Consider the following 9,363-nt stretch of genomic DNA (forward strand, 5'->3'; position numbering starts at 1 on the left):
CTCCTCCTCCTCCTCCTCCTCCTCCTCCTCTTGTTCTTCTTCTTCTGACAGTCACAATTTCTCTCAGAGCTCTCAGGAGCAGTTCTCTCAGAGCTCTCTCAGCCCTGCCTACCTCACAGGGTGTCTGTTGTGGGGAGGGGAAGGGGAAGGAGACCGTAAGCTGCTCTGAGACTCCTCCGGGTAGTGAAGGGCAGGGTAGAAATCCAATCTCCTCCTCCTCCTCCTCTTCTTCTTCTGTCAGTCACAAAGTCATCTTGGCAGCAGGATAATGGCGGTGTTTATTTTCAGCTACCAGTCTGGCGATATTTATTAGCTGTGCTTCTCTGTCGTTGGGTATGCGTCAGGCTGCCCCTCTTCAGGCTTCAGATGTGAGCATCTGGAATTACGGCGGCATAAAACTGGTTTCACGGGGCCATAAAACTCTGCAGGAACAAACTTTCCGCCAGTGTTCTCTCTCCTTGAGCCTTCCTTTCTGTTGCCGTTCAAACTCGGTAACGGAGAAATAAACACTTCAGAAGGCCATTTTTATTAATATACTGATTACCCCACTTTACTCCGCAGGGACGTATGCCGTTGTTTTCCCCTGCCCTGCCCTGGATAGCCCAGGTAAACCCGATCCCGTCAGATCTCAGAAGCTAAGCAGTGTCGGCCCTGGCTAGTACTTGGATGGGCGACTTCCAAGAAATACCAGGGTCGTGATGCAGAGCCAAGCAATGGCAAACCAGTTTTGGAATGTCTCTGCCCTTAAAAACAAGTCTAGCTCGCCAACTAGTGGTGCATAACATGAAAAGAGCTAGAACTTCTGGCTACCAGCTTGGTGTCGTGGTTAAGTGCGCAGACTCTAATCTGGGAGAACTGGGTTTGATTCCCCACTCCTCCACTTGCACCTGGCTGGATGACCTCGGGCAAGCCGTAGTTCTGACAAGAGCTTTCCTTGAAAAAGAGCAGTTTCTGTCAGAGCTCTCTCAGCCCCACCGACCTCACAGGGTGTCTGTTGTGGGGAGGGGAAGGGAAAGGAGACTGTAAGCCGCTCTGAGACACCTTTGAGTAGGGAAGGGCAGAGTATAAATCCAATCTCTTCTCTTCTGCCAGATAATCTTAGGATCTCCTGGCTATACCACACACACTGCCATATGATGATGATGATGATGATGATGATTATTATTATTATTATTTCCTTCCTCCTCTGTTTTACAACAGCCTTGTGAGGTAGGTTCAGTTGAGGGAGTGTGACTGGCCCAGAGTCACGAATCAGCATCTAGGGCACAGTGTGAATTTTTTAAAAAAATTATTTATACCTTGCCTTTAAATGCCTCCTCGATCCTTCCAGGGGCCCCCCTGGCCCGCTCGCCTCGGAGTCACTGGGGGGGGGTCGCTCTCCAGGCCTTTCCTCTCAGCCCCGCCTACCTCACAGGGTGTCTGTTGTGGAGAGGGGAAGGGAAAGGAGTTTGTAAGCCGCTCTGAGACTCCTTTGGGTAGTGATGGGCGGGGTTTTGGCTGTAGGTTTTGGCTGTAGTGGGCGTGGCCAACTCTGAAGCCAGCCGGAATTCCTGCCCCAAAATAGCCCTGCATTTCGTAATACATCTGATTTTCCTTGTTGTACGTCACAACTCATAATATCTGACAAAACTCGATGAATCTATATTTTCCCCTACCCCTTCTTCCCTTCTGTTTTTGTTGTTGTTCAGTCGCACGGTCAAGTCCGACTCTTCACGACCCCACGGACCACATCACTCCAGGCCCTCCTGTCTTCCGTCGTGCTCCGGAGTTTGCTTAATTTCATGTTCGTTGCCTCGATAACACTGTCTAACCATCTCATCCTTTGCCGTCCCCTTCTTCTTTGACCTTCAGTCTTTCCCAGCATCAGGGTCTTCTCCAGTGAGGGCTCCCTTCTCATTTTGTGGCCAAAGGATTTGAGCTTCAGCTTCAGTCTCTGGCCTTCCAGGGAACAGTCAGGGTTGATTTCTTTGAGGATTGACTGATTTGATCTCCTTGCAGTCCAGGGGACTCTCAAGAGTCTTCTCCAGCCCCATAATTCAAAAGCATCTATCCTTTGGTGCTCGGCCTTCCTTATACTCCAACTCTTACAGCCATACAGTACTACTGGGAATACCATTGCTTTGACCATACAGACTTTTGTTGGCAGGGTGATGCCTCTACTTTTTATTATGCTGTCTAGGTTCGCCATCGCTTTCCTCCCAAGGAGCAGGCGTCTTTTAATTTCATGGCTGCAGTCACTGTCTGCAGCGATCTCGGATCCCAGGAACGTGAAGTCTGTCACTGCTTCCACGACTTCCTCTTCTATTTGCCAAGGAGTGATGGGGCCGGATGCCAGGCTAGTCTGGGCTACTGCAAATATTACTAATAATAATCCAAGATTCTAACCACTGGGCAATACCTGCTGTTTAAGCTTTATGAACTGCTTTCTATATAAGGATTATCTTTGTTTCAAGTTATGTCATTGACCTTTATTTCTTGACCCTTTTACAGGTGTCTCAAGAGACATGTGACGTGGTCTGCTACTCCCATCTCTTTAAGGACCTGCCATAGCTTGTTGTGATCCACGCAGTCAAGGGCTTTAGCATAGTCAATGAAGCAGAAGTAGATGTTTTTCTGGTGCTCTCTTGCTTTCTCCATAATCCAGCGAATGTTGGCAATTTGATCTCTCGTTCCTCTACCTCTTCGAAACCCCGCGTGTACTTCTGGCAGTTCTCTACCCACGTACTGCTGAAGCCTAGCTTGTAGGATCTTGAGCATGACCTTGCTAGCGTGTGAAGGGAGTGCAATCGTGCGATAGTTTGAACATTCTTTGGCATTGCCCTTCTTTGGGATTGTAATGTATACTGACCTTTCCCAATCCTGCGGGCGTTCTGTATCCCACTCTTTTTTTTTTTTTTGGTGGAGAAAATAATAAGCAATTTAAATTTTAAAAAGAAAGAAAGAAATAGCATGTGCGTAGCTCAGGGGAGCTGATAAATCCGTAGGCCATCTGTAGCACGTCGTGCCTTTCATCTGTTCCAGAAGTGGGATTTGGCCTACGCGATCCGTGCTCTGAGATCACATCCGGATTACTGTGCTCTGAAAAGCCTCCTTTGAAGACGTTTCAGAAGCTTCATCGGCTTCAGAACTCGGCAGCCGAGTTGTCGCCAGGGTTGGATGCTGAGAACTCATCCACCGCGGCAGAGAGAGATCCGTCTTGGCTACCTTTTTGTTTCCAGGCACGATTCAAAAGGTCGGTTCTTACCATTAGAGCCCCAAGTGGCTTGAGCCCCAGAGGACTAGAAGGACCATCGCCAGCTGACGTCCTCATCTTAGCTTCTGAAATCGGGCTCGCTTGGCCCATCCACTCTTGCTCCCAGGAAATCTACTTGACAATTCTACTTTGTGAGCTGCCGGCATTAAAGTTGTGAGTGAGTGATCTGGCTGCTGCATCAGTCAGTTTGCCCTGGAGCCAACCTTCCCGAGCGGAGACGAAAATGTGTGAGCCGGAGGCTAAAAAACTGTGAGCTGGCTCGCACTAACTCGGAAACAGAGAGGTCTTGAGACTCACCGAGTCTCAGCTAGCTCACACTAACTCAGTCTGAGACTCCTTCGGGTAGTGAAGGGCAGGGTATAAACCCAATCTCCTCCTCTTCTAGATCAAAGTCACAAAGCGACAGAATGAGCTGCATTTTGGACATTTGACGGCCATCCAGTGGCAGATTTGCCTGGGTGTTAGCAGGAGTCATTTCGTAGAAAAAGAGATGCAGGAGCTCATTAGCATAAATCATTAGCATAACTTATTTGCATATGCCACACCCCCTGACATCACCGGAAGTGTGTCAGAAGGCAACACCCACCGCTCAGGCTCCACCGGACTGTTCTGGATTGCTAGTGTTTTTTTTGGGGGGGGGGGGGACGTGCAGATCTGTCCTCGCAGAGGAGGGAGAGCTTGTACCTGAATAAAACTTGGTCTTAAAGGTGCCCCTGGACTGTTTTGGATTGCTGGCTATTGGAGGGGGGGGGGACGTACAGATCTGCCCTCACAGAGGAGGGAGAGCTTGTACCTGAATAAAACTTGGTCTTAAAGGTGCCACTGGATTGTTTTGGATTGCTAGCTATTGGAGGGGGGGGGGAACGTGCAGATCTGCCCTTGCAGAGGAGGGAGAGCTTGTACCTGAATAAAACTTGGTCTTAAAGGTGCCACTGGACTGTTTTGGATTGCTAGCTATTGGAGGGGGGGGGAACATGCAGATCTGCCCTCACAGAGGAGGGAGAGCTTGTACCTAAATAAAACTTGGTCTTAAAGGTGCCATTGGACTGTTTTGGATTGCTGGCTATTGGAGGGGGGGGAATGTGCAGATCTGTCTTCGCAGAGGAGGGAGAGCTTGTACCTGAATAAAACTTGGTCTTAAAGGTGCCACTGGACTGTTTTGGATTGCTAGCTATTGGAGGGGGGGGAACGTGCAGATCTGTCCTCGCAGAGGAGGGAGAGCTTGTACCTGAATAAAACTTGGTCTTAAAGGTGCCACTGGACTGGTTTGGATTGCTAGCTATTGGAGGGGGGGACGTGCAGATCTGCCCTCACAGAGGAGGGAGAGCTTGTACCTGAATAAAACGTGGTCTTAAAGGTGCCACTGGATTGTTAGCTATTGGGGGGGGGGAACATGCAGATCTGTCCTCGCAGAGGAGGGAGAGCTTGTACCTGAATAAAACTTGGTCTTAAAGGTGCCACTGGACTGTTTTGGACCGGGGGGCCGGGGGGAGCTCTGCAACTTACCTGGCTGCTTCTTGCTCTGACTGAGGGCTGCTGGGAGCAGGGGGCGGGGCTTGTTGCATGTGTCCGTCCCCTGGGCTCTTTACTGCCGGAGCTCCACTCCTGTGCACTCCTGCAGGAAATGACCCCTGGGTGTTAGCCAAGTGAATGAGGGAGATGCCAGAGACCTCGATGCTCAGCTGATTGGAGTGAGACCGTCCCCTGACCTTAAATGCCATTTCCATGCTGCGGTTTAGGCTTCTTTGTATCTGGAAGGCAATATTTGGGTCTTGTGGGAAGCCAAAAACTATTCCCCCCCCCCCACTTGCCGCAGCAAATAGCTCTGTAGCAACCTCCGCTTTTGTTTGCATGCTGTCAGGTTAATAGGTTTATTAATTTAACTGTCTGAGCCTTTATCGTAATGTATTAGCAAGTACCTGTGAGCTTCAATGTGCCTGGCAGCTCGATTTCCTTCCCGGTAATTGGTTTAAGAAGTTTCCATTACATTGGAATAGCAGACAGATAAGCTTTCAGGCCTAAGTTTGTTTCTCTCCCCCCCCCCCAACGCATTCAGAGTGTGTTTGTTCCCCTCCACTGTGCAGAATAATCAGCCCAACTTTTTGAGTTGTGCACGGTTGGAGCCTGTCTTATCAAACTGTGACCTGAAGCGAGCCCATTTTTTATAACACAAGTCCTCTGAATCCGAGAAGAATTGTTCCCAGTATTTGCGAACGGCTGGAAAAAGAACCTTCCAATCTGACAGTTATTCTAGTACCTTGCTGTGTTTTTATTTTCTTCAGGAATGGGAAAGGGTGAAAGAGTAACTCAGCAGGTATGTGTCTGACAGGGATGTGTTCCAACCAAGCACATTCTGCCGATGTTCCCATCGAACAGGATTATCTCAGTCAGACTTGCCGAGTGTAGAATTTCCACTTGCTGCCAACCAGGGGTCATTTCGTAGAAAAAGAGGTGCAGGAGCTCATTAGCATAACTCATTAGCATAACTTATTTGCATCTGCCACACCGGAAGTGTGTCAGAAGGCAACACCCACCGCTCAGGTTCCACTAGACTCTTTTAGATTGCTAGCTATTGGGGGGGACGGGATGTGCAGATCTGTCCTTGCAGAGGAGGGAGAGCTTGTACCTGAATACAGGGTTACAGTCACGAAAAAGAGGGGAGGATAGCTGCTCACCACTTTTGGCTCTCCGCACTCTCCGCTTCCTGCATCCAGGCGAGGAGGGACACCAGATCCACGGCGCGCAAGACCGTTTCTCTAATCTCGGGGTTCTTAAAGGTGCCACTGGACTGTTTTGGACCAGGGGGCGGGGGGGGGGCTCTGCAGCTTACCTGGCTGCTTCTTGCTCTGACTGAGGGCTGCTGGGAGCAGGGGGGTGGGGCTTGTTGCATGTGCCCGCCCCCTGGGCTCTTTACTGCCGGAGCTCCGCTCCTGTGCGCTCCTGCAGGAAATGACCCCTGCTGCCAACCATGATACTGTCAGCGATTTGGGAAGAATTTTCTGATTGGAACAGGGTCTTCTTCAGGTGCTAACCTGCAAATGGGGGGGGGGGGAATCAGCAAGTGCTTGTCCACATGCCTTCTCTGTTGTGGCCGCACCTAATGAGGAGTTCGGGAGGGTCCCCACTCCCCCTAGGGGAGGCACATGATACAAACTTATAAACATGGATAGAGAGAGAGAGTGGATAGAGATAATTTTCTCTCCCTCTCCCGTAACACCTGAACTCGGGGATGCCCAAAGAAGTTAACGGGCCGTAGGTTCAGGAAAGACAAAAAGAAGCCCCTCTTGACTCAGTGAGCAAGTGAAATTGTGGAACTGACTGCCAGTACTGGCCACACACCTACAGGACTTTCAAAGGGGGATTGGGCAGATTCAGGGTGGGAATATGGGAATTCACGGGCGGAACAGAGAAGATACTGCCCAGAATCCTTATTAAGTGGCATACTTATACTGTTGCAGCTGCCCAATGAAGCCACTGGTGTGCTGGAAATCTTGGCAGAGTCGATCTTCACATGGTTTGTGATGAGCGAAGCATCTGCTCAAACCTGAAGGGAGGAGGATGAGGAGGAGAAGTAGGAGGAGGAGGAGAAGGAGAAGAAGATTTACACCTCATCTTCGCTCAGAGTCTCAGAGTGGCTTACAATATCCTTCCCTTCCCCTCCCCACAGCAGACACCCTGTGAGGCAGGTGGGGCTGAGAGAGCTCTTTCTGGAACTGCCCTTGAGAGAACAGCTCTGAGAGAACCATGACTGACAGGAGGAAGAGGAGGAGGAGATTGGATTTATACCCCGCCCTTCACTATCCAAAGGAGTCTCAGAGCGGCTTACAATCTCCTTTCCCTTCCCCTCCCCACAAGAGACACCCTGTGTCTCGGGAAGGGTGGGTGTTTTCGGTTGGAGCCAGGTCCAGGCACAATGCTATTGGCCTGACTGCTGTGATGTCATGGAGAGCCACGCAAATGGAGAGCTCTTGGCCTTCCTCACAGGCCCGTGGCGTGGCGATGTGACCATGAATTCTGCCAGTGAGGCTCCTAGGGGAGGAGAACCAGGGGCAAAAGTAATGACAGAGACGCTTTAGCAATGTCTCCCAAAAGCATGGATCTAACAGAAGTTGGCCAGTGTGGCTGCTAAACCTCATGTGAGTAGCTAAGTCCTTCAACTGCTGCTGATCACAGGCCGTTTCCCTCTGCCCTGGCTTAGAGCAGAGATCCCCTGATGTGGAAACTCTTTTGAGAAATGGAGTGTTTCATGAGGCAAGGGTTTTTACTGTAGCTCCAGGCTCCACTGGCATTGTTAAAACTATTAGAGTTCATGACGGTTTTGGGGAGGGGGATGAAATCACACAATGGCAGTTTCCCCTTCAGAGGTGCCGCCGAAGGCTGGATTTCCTATTATCTGTCAGGGATAATTGAGCAGAAATATTTTCCCATATAATGAAGCGGACGGGCCGCTTGGCTGCCGCCTGTGCCGGTGATTTTATCAAGGCCAGATAGTGTTATGAGATACAAAGGCCTCGTGGAATCGGGGGGGTGAAAAATCTGATTTCCCCTTTTTCATTTCTCAGCCCGTCGAGACCCACTGGATTCTCAGTCGCCGGCGCTGTGACTTTAGCGGATGGAAAGGCCGAGAGCTTAAGGGAAGGTTTGTGCGTGAAAACGTGGCTTTATTAATTGCTCTGGGAGACGGATGTGCTGCCCGTCAGCCGGCAAGCACCCGAGGCAGCAAACGGCAAATACAAAATCGGACAATAAAGCACAATCTATTTCAACACCATGCCATGCAGGGGAGGGGGGGAGAAACACGCATCAAATTCAGTAAAATCGGGACACCTTACGGTATTGCTGTCTTACACTATCTCTTACACTCTTACGGTATTGCTCTCTTCCCTTACACTAAAGAGACCCAGTTTGGTGCAGGGGTTAGGAGCGCGGACTCTAATCTGGGAGAACCGGGTTTGATTCCCCGCTCCTCCACATGCAGCTGCTGGGGTGACCTTGGGCCAGTCTCAAGTTCTTTCAGAGCTGTTCTCTCAAGAGCCGTTCTTGAGAGAGCTCTCTCAGCCCCACCTACCTCACAGGGTGTCTCTTGTGGGGAGAGGAAGGGAAAGGAGATTGTGAGCCACTCTGAGACTCCGGGTGATGAAGGGCAGGGTATAAATCCAATCTCCTCCTCCTCCTCCTCCTCCTCCTCCTCCTCTTGTCAGTCACATGTTCTCTCAGAGCTGTTCTCTCAGGAGCAGTTTCTGTCAGGGCTCTCTCAGCCCCACCTACCTCACAGGGTGGCTCTTGTGGGGAGGGGAAGGGGAAGGAGACCATGAGCCACTCTGTGACTCCTTTGAGTAGTGAAGGGCGGGGTATACATCCAACCTCTTCTTCCTCCTCCTCAAGTTCTACCCTCAAGACCTCCCAGTACTCCCCAACCAGGAGCTGGCAAGCCCTATGTTAGAGCCGGGAATTTGCACCACTGGGGGTGATACGGAGGAGAATACTGATCTCTGTCATCTGTAGAAAAGTTGCGATTCCAGGAGTTCTCCAGGCACCACCTGGAGGTTGGCAAGCCTGTCTAGATACGGCTGTTGGAATGGTTACGAAGTGACCGTTCAGTGTGATGGTGAAAAAGGACGAGACTTCCGAAATCCTAAGACTGGGCACACCTCAGGCAGATATATCAGGCCTTGCGGTATGACATAAGCATATCGAGGCTTACGAAACCGTGATTGTGAGCAGCTTATGGGACTCGGAGGCTCCGGCGTCTGCATCCTGGGTTCCATCCTGATGGGGCCATCGAAAACAATTGACATTATTATTTTTTTAATGTCTTTGAGTCTATTAAGAACCAGTTGGTGTAGTGGTTAAGTGTGCGGACTCTAATCTGGGAGAACCGGGTTTGGTTCCCCACTCCTCCACTCGCAGCTGCTGGATGACCTTGGGCAAGCCATAGTTCTGACAAGAGCTGTCCTTGAAAGGGCAGTCCTTGAAAGAGTTCTCTCCACCCCACCTACCTCACAGGGTGTCTGTTGTGGGGAGAGGAAGGGAAAGGAGTTTGTAAGCCGCTCCAAGACTCCAAGTGAAGGGCGGGGTATAAATCCAATCTCCTCCTCCTCCTCCTCCTC

This window comes from Gekko japonicus, unplaced genomic scaffold (assembly GCF_001447785.1).
Source record: "Gekko japonicus isolate JY-2015 unplaced genomic scaffold, Gekko_japonicus_V1.1 scaffold2681, whole genome shotgun sequence".
Taxonomy (NCBI): domain Eukaryota; kingdom Metazoa; phylum Chordata; class Lepidosauria; order Squamata; family Gekkonidae; genus Gekko; species Gekko japonicus.